The 11,981-nt window shown below is 40.1% G+C and overlaps 1 long non-coding RNA gene across 1 annotated transcript; it reads left to right on the forward strand.

Annotated features, from left to right (window-relative positions):
* Positions 1–223: 223 nt before the first annotated feature.
* LOC138142487 (uncharacterized) lies at positions 224–9,638 on the forward strand. Its single transcript, XR_011163440.1, has 4 exons — positions 224–481; positions 4,239–4,299; positions 5,515–5,594; positions 9,322–9,638. It is a non-coding gene; the product is annotated as an uncharacterized lncRNA (long non-coding RNA).
* The last annotated feature ends 2,343 nt before the right edge of the window (positions 9,639–11,981 follow it).

An 11,981-nucleotide genomic window follows, 5' to 3' on the forward strand; every position in this document is an offset into this window, starting at 1 on the left:
AAGAGCTGGACACCACTGAAATGACTGAACACCATCTCTGGCAACTAGACAAGCCATTTCTACTAAATCACAGAGCACTTAATCTGATGTCAGTGTAGAGATTTCCCAACAGGAATTTCCCATGCTGACAAAGTCACAGACCTTTTCCTGTGTCCAGGTTTCACTATTTTTATTTGGGAGATTTTTGATTAGTCAGGTATGGCAGGTCATTTGGTAAGTGATTAGCTCAGCAGTACATTAAGTCTTAAACTCTTCTGCTCTTGTCTAGTCATCTAGTTATTTCATTTGCTATTTCCCAGTGTATATTAGAATGCCTGAGCTATGCAGCTCATTGAAGATTGGGTGAAATGAAAGGGAACTGATAGAAGAAAATCTAAAAAAAAATCTGCCTTAGCAGAGGGAGAAAATACACCAAACAAAACCAACCTTTTCTTATGTTTCCTTTCCTGACAGCTCTGAACACAACATAGACCCTCCTGATGTAAGTCAACTAGTTTTGTTTTTGTTTTAAACAATTGTGTGTGTGTGTGTGTGTGTGAAATAATGGCCATAGTGCATACTGCAAGGACAATAGGAGTTCAGAAGGAAAGATTAATATGGATCAAAATAGAGAAGACAGAAAGCAGGATGAATCAACACCAAAACTAGTTAGAAGAATTAGGCTTTAACTCCCGATCTTCTATTAACACTGAATGACTAAAGAAAAGCAATTTCCCTTTCCAGCCTCAGCTTCCCAGTCTTAAAATGAAATGGTTGGACATATGCTTTAAGAGGATCAATTGAAGCAATTGGGGGGGTTTAGCACAGAGAAAACTCAGGGGGAACTTGGTAACTGTCTTCAAGTATTTGAAAGACTTTAATGTGGAATTGAAGTTAGTCTTGTTCTCTTTGGCACCAGATGGAAGGAGAAGTAGTGAGTGGAAGTTACAAAGAGGAAAAGGTAGGCTTGATATTAGGAAAAACTATGTAATAGAACTATCTATCTAAAGGTAGGATAGGCTGCCTTGGGAAGTAGCAGGTTCCTCCTGCTTGGCAATCTTCAATGAGAGGCGAGGTGGGAATTCTTCTTAGGGTATAAGCTTAACTAGATGGCCACTGAGGTCCTTTCCAGTTCTAAAGCTATATGAGGCTATGACTAAATGCTTCCTAAGGTCCTTTCCAGATCTGACATCCTGTAGTCTCAGGTTCCTTCTGTGTCTTATCATTTGTGTTCTAAGGTCCCTTTCAACTCTAATATTACCTATTTTAAGATCCCTTTCAGCTCTAACATGCTAAGATTTTCAGATATAGTCAGAGGATAACTCTAATATTGCATTGTTAGAACAATACTTTCTCTTTCTGGGGATGGGTTTTGCTCAAGGATGAACATATACATGCAGAATTATGGGAGAGGATATATGACTGTATAATTCTCATCATGCTTGCCTTCTTATAAGGAAAGGTAAAAGAGTGAGCACCAGAAAATATTGGTAGGTCTTGGTCATTAGTATAATTCCTTACTTTTATTAGGACCAAATTCACCAATAATTTAAAAATGAAAAATTCCTTTAAAATGTAATGGTGGCCAAACTATATATCAATCAAATTTACAGGATCATAGAATCTTCAAGTTGAAAATGACTTTTCAGAACTGCTAGCTAACCTATGTCCTACATCAGGCATGAATCCTACACAGCATAATTAGCAGATAATCAGCTGACTTCCATCTAAGGTTCTGCAGTGACAGGATGGTCCATCCATTCATACTAAGGAGAACTCTGACTGATAAGAAGTGCTTTATTTTGAATCAAACTTTATCTCCCTGTAACTCCCTTAATTGTTCTTACTCTTATCCATCACAACTAGGCAGAATTCATTTATTCAACAAACATGTATTTACTACCTGCTGGGTGCAGAACACTGTGCAAGCCCCTGCAGAAGCTAAGACATCAGATAAGACAATACTAACCTTGGGGAATATTTTACATATACTTCTGAGGTTGTATATAAAAGATGGTTCATTCAGTAAATTGCATATTCTGTAGACAATTTTTAGGTGGAAGAGATAAGCTATAAGGAAACTAGCTAAATCAACACAAACTTATTTATAAGCCACCTATGTATTTATCTAGTAGGGATTTATAAAAAATGCAGTTAGTTCCTAGTATATGGCATGTGGCTAGGGTCAATTCCATCTTAAATACAATAAAAACAGAAGCAACGTGGTATACTGGGCCTGAATTCCAGAAGATCTGAGTTCAAATCCAGCCTCAGACACTTACTAGCTATCTGACCTTGGGCAAGTCACTTAATTTCTGTCTGCATCAGTTTTCTCAAGCATAAAATGGGGATTAATATGTGACTTCCAGAATTGTGAGGACCTATTGCGATAATATTTGTAAAACATTTAGCACAGTGCCTGGAATATAACAGGAGTTTAATAAATGCTTCTTTCCCACTTCTTAACTCTTTATTATAATGAGCAAAGACTTTGCACTCAGAGGACCAAGTTAAAATGTGAACAAATTCCAGTTCTGACATTTTACTGTGTGAGATGGAACATGTGACTCTATTTCTCTAATCCTCAGTTAAAATTTTGTTAAATGATGAGGTTAATTAGGCAGTCTCTAAATCCTGTGGGCCTGAGAACTGATGCTTATAATAAGGAGCTTAAAATCTTTTCCAGTGTCCCCTGTGTTCTCTGAATCCCTGAATGTTGCAGTCAGGCTCACTATCATGTTATATTTAAATGGACTTTATCATGTTTCAGCTCTGAAAATGATAACCTACATATGCGATACAAAGAAACTTATTGTGAACCAGATTACTCTATCCACCAACCATAGTGGATAGTAGAGTTAGCAGAGATGGTAAGTAGGAGCACATCTAAAGAAAGAAAATGGGGATGGTGAGAAGGGGGATCAGTCACAGGAACTGAGGAAGATAGGGAAGAGAAGACTTGAAGGCTGGGGTGGAGAGGTGAAGAGGATGCGAACATTGTCTTCAAGAATCTGAAGGGTTATCATGTGGAAGAATTAGGTTGTTCAACTTGGCCCTAGGAGTCAGTGAATAGAGTGCTAGACTTGGAGGCAGGAACACCCTGAGCTCAAAGCATGTCTCAGATAATTAATGGCTGTGTGATCCTGGTTGAGTCATTTAAACTTGCCTCAATTTCTCCATATGTAAAATGAGTGTATTGATATCATCCACCTCACAGAGTTGTCATAAGGACCAAGTACCTTTGCAAACCTTCAAGTATTGTGTAAATGCTAGGAAACTATTAACCTCAGAGGGCAGAACAAGGAGCAACAGAGAAGCAGACAGATCAGCAGAAATAAACTTTTCTAATGAAGGGAGCTGTCAGTGCGTGGAGTGGGGTCTCTTGAGAGTCCCGTACCTCAAGGTCTTCAAACTGAGCACTCTCTAGCAATGCCGTAGAGAAGGCCTCAACATAATCAGAGGCTGCACTTGGCGGCCTCCGAGGTTCCTTCCCAATCAGAAGCCCTTTGAACTGATCATCAGCCAAAAATTGAAGGTCAAGCTCTTTATCCCACCTTTAGTTATTAAATGGTGGCATGGGACTATATTTCTCAACAACACTCAGAAAAATGAATTCTTGTACTCTGATCAATGTAGTGACCAACTGTTACCCCAGAAAGGAAATGAGAAAGCATATTTACCAGTACTTGGCAGAGAGGTCATGGGCTACAGGTGCAATGATAGATATTTTCAGACATAACTAGTGTGAAGATTAATTTGGCTCGGCTATACTTTTGATTAGGGGTTTTCTTTGCACAGGAAGATTAGTGATGATGATGCTAAAAAGAAAAGGAAAAAAAAAGAACGTTAAGGAAATGTTTTGTTTAAATGCATAAGACAGAGGTAAATTCAGAAGAGACAATAACCAAAAGGACAGCTTTGGAACTAATATGCTGCACTTATCTTTATGTATCGATCCCTAAAGATGTAATCGTATATAGATATAAAGATGTATTTTTACTATTACTATTTATATACATATGTGTATGTATTTTAATATATATTCTATATAGTATTACATAGAGTATTATATACATACACACACACACACACATACACACACCCCAAACTATACTTAAGAGATTTGCAGTTTCATACACAATCACTTTTTTTCTTTTCTGTATGTGGAATTGTTCTTGTTTGCCTGGAATCTATCAAGTTCAGAATTAAGAAAAAATTAAAATACTAAAAAAATATTACTCCTTGTGCTCTTCTTGCAGAATGAAGCTGCCAAAGAAATAGCAAAACAACTGGTTTTGAAGGTGGTAAGCAACACAAATGGTATGTTGAATCGGCCATCTGTAAACTTAAAGGCATAAGTAGCTCAATGTATGATCAGTAATGACAAACTGCATGGCCTAAATCATTGTAGGGATTCTATAGCTTCCAAGTCCACAATTAGTTCTATTATTGTAGGGTCACTCCTTGCTTTAGATACCCTACTAGTTGAAGGCTTAGTCTTCAATGGGCAAGAAAGTCAGGTCTGAAATCTTTAAAGATGTGAATGTTCCATTGTACTGTTCAAAGAGGGCTGAGGTCAAGTTCATTCAGTAGCACTGAAGGCTGAGTTGCAGTGTTCATTGCAGAACAATGAATTTGGCATCTGAAGATGTGTTTTGTTCAGCCCTGCTCTGGTACTGCTTGTGTGAACATGGACAAGTCAGTGTCCTGTGAACTTCTGGGGTTAGATTAAATGATTTCCAAGCTCACTTCCAGCTGTCCATCCTATGATTTTATATAAACTGAGTTCTTGAGAAATTCCAAATATTAAATAAGCACCTCTGGTATTCTAGCACAGGCCACAAACGTGTAGTGCTAATGAAGACAAATAAGGATCTTCTGTTCACCTGGGGTCAGTTGGTGCTGCATAGAGAAAACTCATTCCCTACATCATCTCACCGACTTAAGCAATTGGGCACCAGAAGGCTGGAAGGAATGTATGAATGGTTGAATGCAATTCATCCCCACTGCTGCAGAAACTACTTAGAGCATGTGTCCTGATAGTGGGTCACTAGCCACAGCTTCATAAACAAAGTCTGCACAATCTGCGGCAATGTAATGTTGCCATTATGTCTGCCCTGTTTCTCCATCTTCACACCCCAATAGATCTTAAAATCAAGTTTCTCAACCCTAATGCTTGTATGAATTTGTGCTAGTCACTTAACTTGTATGTGCCTTGGTTTCCTCTTCCTTAAGATGCTAGATTCAATATCTCTAAGCTCTCTTCCAACTCTAAATCTTGATTTTATATAGACTGAGAATTAGTGTGAAAATCCACATTTGCTTTAATTCAAATATAGAAATGCTGGGAGGGAGCTAAGAACTCTCTTGGGACTGCATAAGTCCTTTATGGGAAATCATTCTCCATGTGCACAAATGAGATACAAAGGCTGTTTCAGAAGTTGACCTTGGTTGAAATGACTTAGCTCCTCATACCCTATGAAGCCCAATTTCCTTTTAACCCACATCTCAGGAAAATGTTTACTTTCATTGCAGATGATTTAAGACACATGAACGTGCCACTCGGTCCAGAAGTTGAAGTTTTAAACACTGCCCCTGTTCAAGTTGATTCTCAGGTAAGAAAGTTCAATCTGGGAATTTTCTTTTTAAGGATCCCTGGGGATCTTCCCAGGAAGACCAAAAAGAGCTATCAAGACCAGAATACTGCTCTTTTTGGCTTTGGTCACCCTCCTGAAAACTACCTTGTTTCTCTTCCTAGCTAGAATCAGGGTTCTGTATCCCCTGAAAGCATCATTGAGCAGTCTAGTCAGTACCAGATTTAGGGTCAGAGAGCCTAAATTCAAGTACCAGGTCTGTCAATTATTATCTGTGTGACCTTGGACTAACTCACCTTTCTTGGTCTCAGTTTCCTCTTCTATAAAATGGAATTGGGTTAGATGGTCTCTATAATTCCTCTTATCTTTGCGTCTATGTTACTATAGTATCCTACCCCCAACTCCACTGACCTGAAAATGCTGGGTATGGTGGAGAGTCGGCCTCTATGTCAGCAAGACCAGGGACTTGCTTCTGACATGTTTATTACACCACCCCATTCAGATCAGTTAACTGTTTAGTGTATAAGGCAATTCTCGAAGACTGTAAGTTGAAAAATGTGTTTTCACTTGCACTGATAAAAAAGAAGCTTCCACACTGGGAGTTCCCTATATTATTGAAATCACAAGTCTGACCTTAAAAAAAAGGAAAATCCTGTCATGACCTTCCTCCCTGGTCTTCTCATCAGGTTCTTTTCCGCTCTCCCATAGTTCCTTTTCCCTCATTACCTAGTCCCAAACCCAAACTAGATAAAGAGCCAAGAGAAATCCTGTTTCTGAGACATATGATTTACATTTGTTTCATCCTCTCCTGAATTTTCCAGTATGGTGGGCTGCTTGTTTTGAATTTAAATTTAAGTTCTTTTCTTTTGCACCTGTGACCTTACTTGAAATAGTATGAGGTAGGGGGAAAAGTACAGAATCTGGCTCCAGACCTTGATACCACTTCCAGTTCTGCAACTTAGTATATAACCATAGACAAGTCACTTCCCTTTTTAGTGAAATCCGTTTTCCTTCTCTGTAAAATGAGGGGAAAGGGGGAAGAATCAAGAAAATCAAAGTCATTCACTGAGAGCTTACTCTTCTTTCCTTCTCCAAACCCACTTATATTCCCACTTTCTCCTTCTTTACTCCGTTCTCTGAGGAATGACATCATCTTTCTCTTCCACATGGCCAATCCTTCTACAAGTACCCTTGATTTCATCCCCTCCCATCTTCTCCAGCAGACTGTCCCTCTGTCATCTGCCCCTTCTCTAATCTTCCATCTTTCCCATTTTTTCACATATTTTTACTTTTCCTGCTGCCAACAAGCACACTCATGTCTCCTACAGCCTTAAGAACAAAAACAAAAACCCTTTAAGAGATCCAACCCTTCCCTCAAATTAGTGGTTTTTTTAAACTTTCATAATTGCCTCTACTTCCTTTCTCAATTCTTAAAAATCTGGTTTCTGCTCTTATCACTCAACTGCAGATGCTCTCTTCAAAGTTATCAATGATTTCTTAATTGCCAAATCCAATAGCCATTTCTTAATTCTCATTTTTTCTTAACTTTCACAGAATTTTTGACACTGTCCTTTACCTTCTCCTAGATCAGGGGTCGGGAACCTACAACCTCGAGGCTGCAGGTGGCCCTCTAGGTCCTTGAGTGAGCCCCTTTGAATCCAAACTTCATAGAACAAATCCCCTTAATAAAAGGATTTGTTCTATAAAACTTGGAATCAAAGAACCACCCTTGAGGACCTAGAAGGCCACCCGTGTCCTTGAGGCCAGATTCCTCACCCCTGTTCTAGATACTTTGTGTGTTTTTAGAACACTGTTCTCTCTTGGTTCTGGTTTCCTGTCTGATTGCTTATTCTCAATCTCTTTTGCTCTTGTCATCCATGTTATACTCCCTAACTATGGCTGTGCCCCAAGTGTCTCTCTCGGGCCCTCTTCTCTTCTCTGTTCTTTCTATATTCTTAATGTGATCTCATCAGCTTCCATTGAGTTCAACTATGTCTATAAAGATGATTTCCTCAATACAATACTAGCCTCTGTCCTGGAGCTCCAGTCTCACATCACCAACTGTCTATAGCATATTTTAAACTAGAAATCCCCTAGGTACCTCGAACTCAACAAGTCGTTAACATAGCTCATCTTTCCCCCCAAAAAACTATCCCTCTTCTAAAGTTCCCTATTTCTATCAAGGGCAAACACTGTCCCTCCAGGAATCCAGGTTCACAAGCTCAGTTTAACCCAGGACTTCTTAAACTTTTTCCACTTGAGACCCCTTTGGCACTTCTTAAATTGTGGGCCTTGTCCCTGTTTAAGTCACAGTTTAAGAAATGCTAGACCAAGTGTCCTTCTTCCCACACATACAACTAGCTGCCTGATCCTTTCTGCTTTCATGCTTGTCTCCTCGCTGTGCACACACCTGCCACAGACTCTCATCACATCAGGTATGGACTACTGCAAGGTCTCCTGATTAGGATCCTTGCCTTCAGTCTCTCCACTCCCTAGCCAACCCTTCACAGAGCTGTGAAAGTGACTTTCCTACAGCGCAGGTCTGGCCATGGCACTCCCTAAACCTATGGCTTCCTACAACTTGATATCAAACAACCTTTCCAGCCTTCTTAGGTATTTCTCCCCTCCATTTACTCTACTGTCTAATCCAACTGGACCCCTTGCTGTTACTTGGACACAACACTGTTTCCCATGCCTGGAATGTGCTCTTTCCTTAGCTCAATCTCTTAGAATTCCTGGCTTCCTTAATGACTCAGTTTAAGTGCCATCTTCTGGATGAGGTCTTTCATGGTCCCCTTAGCTATGACATTTCTCTCGCCCACCAAGTTATTTTGTTGTGTATATACTTATATAAGTGTATGTTTTCTACCCCACCCGAGTTACTTTGAGGGCAGAGTATAATGTTTTGTTTTTGCATTCCCGGTGTCTTAGTGCTTATATAGTGAGTGGTCAAAAAATGTTTGTTGACTGATCAGATGGTATTCAAGGTCTCTTACAACTCTAAATCCTATGAGTCTGATGTGCCTAACATTATGGAGGATATAAATCCATTTACTCATTAAGCAAATCACATACAGGGGACAATGAATGGGATATTATGCTAGGTGTGCTATTATCAATTCAAGAGGTGTTCAGAGGAAGAAGAGCTCAGGGTGGGCTGGGACACCTATGGAAGTCTTTCTGGAGAAATAAGATGAGCTGAAGAATCAATCAGTAGGATCTGAAAAAAAAAAAGTGGGAAGGAGAATACTTCCATTAGGTGCTTGGGATTTGGGTGGGAGGAGTAAGATCTGAATGGGAGAAGCTGAAACAGGGTAGGGTCAGATAACATAAAGTCTTGAAAGCCAGGCATCATTCTTCCTGGTCAGGATGATCATGATCCTACCTCATTCCCTGGTCCTCTCACCTCATCATCATAACTCTCTTTCTCATGGAAATAATCATCGGAGAAACAAACCCCCTTAAAGTATCTATTTCATGACTTCATGAAGATTCATGCTTAGCATGGTGTAGTAGGAAGAAAAATGGACACCCAGGTTTATAGTTTCACCATTTACCAACTGTATGACCTCAAAGAATCACAATCTCTTAGAGCCTAGATTTTCTAACACATAGAACAATGATACTACTACTGATGCTATCTCATAGTGATGTTGTAAGGAATAAATAAGTCAACACATGCTAAATACTTTATAACCATAAGAAGTTACATTGTGAACAATTATATTTTCTTCTCCCACCTCCTCAGGGTAATCTCATAGCAAGTAAATAAAACCAGCAACCTGAAGCCAGGATGAGTTTTTCCAGTCTTCACCAGAAGAGCGTGGCAAGACCAACAAGTCCTGACATACCTTTTTTCTCTGACACTTTGAGTAAAGAACATCCACGTAACTGTAGGAGTTTTTGAGTGTCAGGGTATAAATAACCACTCACATTTTTAATCTAACTAATCATTTTAAATCAAATGTATGAAAAGCTATTAAGTGTGCCTTGGCAACATGTACTTTTCAGCATTTCTGTCACTGTTCTCTCAATAAATGACCTCATTTCTTTGCAAAAAAAAAATGACTTATTTTCCTTAATACTCTAAAAATAGGGGATTTCATTCTATAGGTAATTATATATCTATGGGTAATTAGCCACTGATTTAACCAGACCACTTAATGTACATTACAGACTAAGAAATGTAGTAAGCCATTGACCTGTCACATAAGTACAGGATAAGGGAAGTCTGGTAAGACCATTCATATGCAAGAGACATGGAAGTGTCTTTGGACAGCAGGCTCAATATAAGTCAATAGTGTGGCAGAATAACCAAACACAATACTAATGAAGTCCTGGGCTTCATTGATGGAAGTTTAATTTTCAGAATGAATGAGAAGATAGTCCCACTGGGTTCTGCCCTGATCAAACCACATTTGAATAAAAACATTTAATTCTCAGCACCACGTTTTAGGAGGCATATTGATAAAGTGGTAGGTGATCAGGAGGGAAGGGGATTTGAAAGTATATCATATGTCATATGGATCACTTGGAGAAACTAGGCAAGTTTAACCTAAAAAGATTTAGTGGGGATGTGTAAAATTGCTGCCTTCAATTACTTAAAGGATTATCATACAGTTAAGGGATTAGATTTATTCTTGGTCTCAGAGGGTAGAACTAGGTCTAATGGGGGTGGGATGTGAAAGCTAAAGTGAAACACATTTTATTTCAAAATAAAAAATTCCTCAAAAATTAGAGGTATCTGATGGGGTGCTCAGGAGAAACTGAAGTTTTTCCAGTTCTCTAAAAGGCAATTCAGGAATGAATTTTTGGGGATTGTAAAATATTGCCCCCTTTCTTTGCCAGTAAGCCAAAAAGCAAAAAGCACCTGCAGCCACTCAAGTTCCCCAGCATCCCAGAGAAATGAGTGAAGTAGGCATATGCTTCCTGATAGGAGTCCCCTATATGGTGCAAAGTGTGCCCAGGTCCAGGGCCTTAAACTGCTGGAAAGAGAGCCTGAGAGGATCAGGCTCAAAAAGCACCTCCAAGGGGCAGCCTGGAGTCAGGAGGACCTGAGTTGAAATCTCTGACCTCAGACACTTAATATAATAGTTATTAGCTATGTAACCTTGGGCAAGTCACTTAACCCCAATTGCTCTGCCTTCTCCCTCCAAAAAAAAAAGCAAAAAAAAAAAAAAGCACCTCCAAGCCTTCCTAGGTACTTGGAGAGCAGCCCCCAACTGCAGGGTGAAGAAGAGATAGAGAGGAGGCTTATATACCATCTGAACTTGACAGGAGGGCTTGAGTCAGACAGGTCCATACCAGGACTGAGGTTTGGGGGTGTTAGGACCCCAAGAATGCCAAGGCAAAGTTGCCTGGAATGAATTCCCATGCTCAAGCCTTCTTAGTCAAGTAGCAAAAAGTTTATTGTAACACTTTAGCAAATGCGGGCAAGGGAACCCTGCAAAGAGACTGAGGGTGGTGCTGGGGTTTATACGGAAAAGGGGCATGGGAAAGGAATGCCAGGGATACTGATTAGGTAATCTAAGGGTCCAGGTGTCTGGGAGCTATGGATGGGAAAGCATAGGAGAGAGCTGTCAGAGGCAAGGACCTTGGGGATCTGGTGGGAGGAAGAGTCCTTGGGCTAGCCAGAACAAAAATCCATGGGCCAGCCACCCCTCTATCCTGATAAGAGAATGTGTTCTGCAACAAGAGAAAATTTTCTCACAGGACAGGAGCCTACTGAGAAATGGGGAGACTTCCAGAGACATGATTCTCAGGGGCTGGGGCCCAAGTACACCATCACTATCCAAAAATATAATGGGCTTCCTCTGGAAGCAGTGAATTCCCTATCACTAGAGGTATTAAAACAGATTGGAGAAATACTTGCCAGAAATACTGCAGGTGCTTATGCTCCAGGTTCTTAGGAGTTGGATTGAATTACTTCTAAAGTTCCCTTCAATTCTTAACTGTGCACTCAGTCACTAAGCTGAGAGACAGACAGAGAGAGACAGAGAGAGAGACAGAGAGAGAGAGAGAGAGAGAGAGAGAGAGAGAGAGACAGAGACAGAGAGAGAGACAGAGAGAGACAGAGACAGAGACAGAGACAGAGACAGAGACAGAGAAGGGAAAAAGTGTGCATGTGTTATGTACCAGGCACTGTGCTGACTGCTGGGGATACAATGTAAGACAGTCCCTCCCTTCATCCAAAGAAGTCTATGCATAAAGGGGCACTGGAAAGGGCACACTGCGGCGGGATGGGAAGAGGGAAAGGAAATATTTGTCGCAGCATGGGGTAGAGACAGATGTCCATGCAGTGGTATGGAGTCCTGGTACCATGCAAGATGAGGTGAAAGATTATCTATTAACCAATCTATCACCTATCACCCAAATGAGAAAACTGACGTAGAGAAGACAAAAATGTAG

This window comes from Petaurus breviceps, unplaced genomic scaffold (assembly GCF_028583685.1).
Source record: "Petaurus breviceps papuanus isolate PSGF00001 unplaced genomic scaffold, PetGlider_PUasm1.0 90591, whole genome shotgun sequence".
NCBI lineage: Eukaryota > Metazoa > Chordata > Mammalia > Diprotodontia > Petauridae > Petaurus > Petaurus breviceps.